Raw genomic sequence first — 5,750 nt, 5'->3', positions numbered from 1 at the left:
GCAGTTGTATCTTCTACGGGCCGTTCAAATAATAATAATAATAATAAAAATAATAATAGCTGCCTTGTGTATAAGGCGAGCATTCTTTTTCGTCCGCTTGTCTAACGTCACTGAACTTTTAACGCGTGCACTTCTTCTAGGCCTCTCTTTGCTTCTGTCTGCATTATTCGTTGGGGAACATGGAAGACCTTCATCTTCACCTCTGCCATCGCAGATTCAGTGATACAAGGCTCTGAGGCCTCTGATGGTTTATAAAATCGTTTCACACGCTGCAGGAGCTCTAAGTAGCAATCTTGATGAACATGAAATTAATTTCAATATGCTAGCGTATCAATAGGTACATTTTAGTATCCTGACGATTTCTCTTCATCTCTCCCGGTGAACGTGAGCGACAATGGTGTTGCAGCTTGTCAAGAAATAAGCTCACTGTTCATTATGAGGTTGTCGTCGAGATTTCACCGTTCTGCGAAATGGAACGCTTTTGCCGACCACAATAAATTCTTTTGTGCCAAATGCAAAGTGCAAATCCGGTTCTAATAATAAATCTGCCAGGAGTTTTCACCATAGTTGTCGATTTCTGAGTACTATTAGAATCGTGAAATTATGTTGGCATCTCATCAAGGGCCGGGATTTCTTGTGCTCGATGTGTTTTTAAGCGTGCTTCAACATACGCTACCTGCGAGTAACGTGCAAATTGTTGAGCGACACCACTTGAGGTATCGGCTTCGCGGGGCCAATTATGCGTTTTACTGGATTGATTTGCTTCAAATAGTTAGCCATGCTGTTAAGTAACGAGCCAGTTGGTGTCGTGCATACAATCTGCGTTGGGGGTATATTGATGCAATGTTGGTGCTACATGTTGCACAGAATAACCGTGTATTACCCGATGTCGCCTGATCCGTACTATTGGCAGTTGTCGAGTCAACAGTCGCCATTGGGAATTTACGAAGTCGGCAGAGTTGTCCACGAATAAGCTGAATAGTAATCGTGGCATCCTACACAGGCGTCAGCATATCCAAATGACCATCCCGAACAGAAATCCGCTCCGTATGTTGTTTGATTTTATTCGACGTACAGTAGAAAACAAGTAATAGGCCTCAGAAACCAAATCGGCCAGCGTAACGTAGATTTCTGTCTTTTCTTCATCCTCAGATGTCGGATCCGTAGAAAATGCTGTTTTCACCTTACCATAAAGGCAATTGACGATAAACTCCAAGCAGTAGATTCCACTGTAGCTCACAACTTGATTGCCCACCTCAGGTTGCCGGTGTAGTAATAGACTCCATCATCATATAGTTAGCAATGAGTTGGTTTTTAGTTAATTTAGGTCTATAAAGAACGTAGTGTAATTCATATAGTAGTTCGGTCACTTATAAATGTAGACAAAATCGAGTAGTGCTTAGTAAATAGTGCTAGATCTGAATATGTTAGCTCAGTCAGAAGTGAACGGCGCGCCAGCTGTGTTTATTAATTGTCACGCTCCTATGTGGGAAAAGATTTTGTCTAATAACGGGTGATGATGAAAATACCCATATCTGTGGTTTTGGTTTCCTAGTTACTAAGATATGATGACATTCGATGAGTTTCATCCTTCTCTCTTACTAAATCGTCCATTCCACTATTTGGCCTTGAATTAATCTTCTTAGGTCCGGTCCTCTGGTCCGGTCTTTTGGTCCGGTCCTAAATCTCGGTCCATTCTCTCTGATATATTATATTTGTATTAACGACATATGTTACAAAAATAAGTTTCTTGTACGCCTTGAGTTGGTTATCTTATTGTGTCTTGGTCACAGGGTTCATAGTAGGAATGTTAAGGAAATTGGCCTTTAGTGAGGCACGTTTGAAAGGTGTCTCATACATGCATTGCACATGTAGGAACGGTACGATACGCGGAGCATATAACGTACAACTCGGACTTGGGACTTGTTGCGCATTAAACTAGTAGAAGTGTAACACGCGCTGCAATGTGTTACACTAGTATACAATAATTATGTACCAAATGCTTGCTGCAGGAGTATTTTCAGGATTATTGGCATCCGCAGGATCAGCTAGAGATGATGGATCAGTGCTTCAAAGTGACGGCTCATTTTCTCAGACTAGGAAAATATATGTGTACATACCATATACTCACGATCATGACAAAGGCTTCTACTAAACAAATAGGCTTATCATGCACATATATGTCATAGATTACTTGTTGAAGTCCAAAATACATCTAAACACTTACAGACATACCTCAAGCGCGATTATAAGTAGCACGGTTTTGTATGACATCAATAAGTGCGATGCGAATCTCTATCATTGTATGGATTGGGATATGGGCGGTACCAATTGTACTGCAGCACACGACTTCAGGTGCGCGAGCTGCCTTACGATACTGATACGTATACCCACAGTTCGATCGTCAGTACACAACATAATACACTGAAAAGCACAGAACTTAAGAAAATACTTGTAAATGCAGAATCTGCGCTGTTGGCCACAAACACTACCTACCCTAAGTTGCTAAAGATGGTGTAGGATTACGTCTATGACAGATGGTTCCAAAGAGCGTCAAATAAAGTGCCTCCGCTTCCGCAAGATGTAGTTAGGAGTGAATCAGAGTGTGTCGAGGATTATGCTGAACTGTCTATACTTCCTGTTTTCAATTTAACTTATAAACAACTGCATACGTTTCCACAGCACTATACAAAGGTTGATAACAAGAACGACATATGGAGAAAGTCTAAAATGGATTGGACACTACCATCCTGTTAATGATATTAGTTCGCAAACATGCTACTTGGGGCTATTCAAAACAGAGATGTAACTGTGTGAGTACTTATGCGTACCAGATACTTGGATATCAAAGTAATGTTATGGATGGTGATAACCATAATGCATAATCAAAATGCAGGAATGTCTACTATACATCAAAGCAAAGTTTCCTAATACGAAAATGTCGCAAGTACTTCAATCTCAGTCGCACGGTCCGCACCTGTCTCTGAAATTCCCAGGCTGGTATCACTGCTCCTGTGCGGATTTCTTTGAACTTTCCGCGCTGGGCAACAGCGCAGACTTAGCACCAGTCGATTGGCTTTTATCCCAAAATAAATGACTTTTCCGATTTTGTAGACATAGGTTACACAATCGACTGAGCCGACCAACAGCTTGGTTAGTTGTGCAGTCATTCACTTCTTTTAATACAACTCGAAACAATTTAATTTAGACAACAACAAACTTTCAAATCTAACACATAAATAAAACATATATTAAAAACGCACACTTTTCAATCGTAGCAAGATACATCAACGTGCCCGATATTTTAATGCTTTGTACTATGTTGGGATGGAGACAAGAAAGCCAATAGAACAAAGCGAATATAGAATTTAGCAGTGACATTTGCTTCTGTGCGAAGAGGTCAAAACGAGCTAATTGGTAGGGATGTGTGTGTCATTTCAAGGCTTTGCTATTACACATATGCATATATCTGTCTACTACATACAGGCTAAGAAATAAATATTTCGTTACTTTTTACATACAGAAAAGCTGGTAAAGGAGAAAGCATACGGTTGTGCGTAGCCTCAATTCAATATACAAAATTGTCTAACATTTTACCGCTCGTCGTACTATATGCGGGTAAACTTGATAATACATACCGAATGCAGCCATTTGAAATGCTGTACACAGTTGCAGCAACGACATAAGTTCAGCCATAAACGGGGAAGGACACTTTGTATCACAAGTTATCATTGATGCAGGCACTAATCAAAAGAATGCGTAATGCGTATGTAGATGCTGCCTTAAATTTTATGAAAACAACTGTACCAGTGTGGTGCAAAACACACCAGCTAGTGATACAAACAGTTGTTAACTGTCAAAGTGTCTGTTCATACTTAATACCTCGAATCGAGATTGAAGATGGGATTAGAGAAAGACAAATTGCTCACGTGGAGTCAACAACCATACCAAACTGATTGCGTAACAAGTAGATTAGTGATTGAGAGTGCAAACAATGTCTCTACAGAGGCGGCGTTGTGGAGAATTGAGATGGAACTAAATGATTGATAACTTGCCGATTCGTTTAATATGTTACAACGCTTGACAATGACAAAAAAAAATTCGAGTCTGCGAGAATCTGAGACTATTTGGAGCTGGTTGACCCTGAAGCTACCTAAAACCCTAAAACACCATGCGAACACTCACAATCGAAAAACTTATTAAGACGAACCCATAATCAAACCAAGACGATCTTTTAAGGCAATAAATATATCTGACTCCTCTGCCCAAATATCCATACACGCCAATAATTTTCCTGACAGGAATAAATGTGAATATCTGTTCCACAAAACAGATGTCTGTGTACCACAAATAGCTGTACAAAGGTACAAAATTCCGACATATCCCGATCCAATACAAACACACAACAGTACAAAACGAAGTAACCCTATGTCAAATACCTGCACAGACAACTGCAAGTTTACTTCAATTGTCCACACGCACACCAGTTTGTCCCGATATTAATTTATTTATTTGCCGGTGTCGACAAAACACCTTGTGTGACACAAGTAAAGTTCCTATTAAGACCTACACAACTCGAATGTCATGTAAAATATTTCAAGCCAAAGGATTGATACCCATGTATCAATCTAACAACAAGAACTCATATCAGATCATATTGTATAATATACTACCGAAAGGTACCAAAGCAATGCCTACATTTCATAATTTTCATTACGACACAGGTCAATATTGAAGTAATACTCATAATATGTTAGCATGAAGTAACGCACACGAGAACACGAATATGGTATCACAACTGTTCAAGTGCAGATCATACAACAGCAATCTCAACTTCTACCAAAAAGACTGAGGATCGAGAACCCAAAGAAACATTATACTACGGTGATATGTGGTACAGCCTCACGAAAATTCGAAAGCATACGTATACGTAAAAAGTCATGTACAGGACTCAAAGACAATACATAGTTTACGATAATATAGACAATGGTTGTTGTTCGTGAATGCAACCAATTAGTTCCTTGTTGTCGTTCTTTAATCTTTATCGGGACTATATAGCGTATACTAAAAGCCACTTGCTTGCACTAGAATCCACAACTTCATATCATATCATTATGTGCCTACTTTTCGGTGTCCACACATACTTTCGAGACTGCCCTTGAAGATATATACTTTTGATCTTCACGGCGTCCCATAAATCATTTATCACAGTTTAATATTCTTCATTCATATTCCATACAAAACGATTGACACTGCCAACCATTGGCAACGTTATTTCATTCAATTTAGGCGGTTCGGATGTGCTACTTTTGTTTAGACACCGGAGAGCTTCCGAAAACCAGGGGATATATGTAGAAAATACACATTAAGTAACAATAGGCACATATGCATTCGAAGTCCCAAAAACCAGGGGGTGGGGGGCCTAAACCACAATTGCGTATCCGAACCGCCTTACGAGGAAAACATTAATCTTGTTTTTTAAAGCTCGTACCGACTTTTTAAAAGTACAAAATATTAAACGGTATTGCTTAAATTCAAATGGGCACGGACAAAGATAAATCACGCTTTCTTCGACGGAATATTATTATAAACGAATGAAAACCAGTGTAGGAACAACGAATACGTTTATAGTACGTAAACACATACACACACACGCACACACACACATATGTATATATCTATAAATATATATACTTGCACATTCACACACACATATATATATTAAATACATACACACACACACACACGTA

The sequence above is a fragment of the Sphaeroforma arctica genome (genome assembly GCF_001186125.1).
Source record: "Sphaeroforma arctica JP610 unplaced genomic scaffold supercont1.117, whole genome shotgun sequence".
In the NCBI taxonomy this organism is placed as follows: Eukaryota; class Ichthyosporea; order Ichthyophonida; genus Sphaeroforma; species Sphaeroforma arctica.
The sequence above is the reverse complement of the archived record's forward strand: the minus strand, read 5'-3'. Positions refer to the sequence as shown.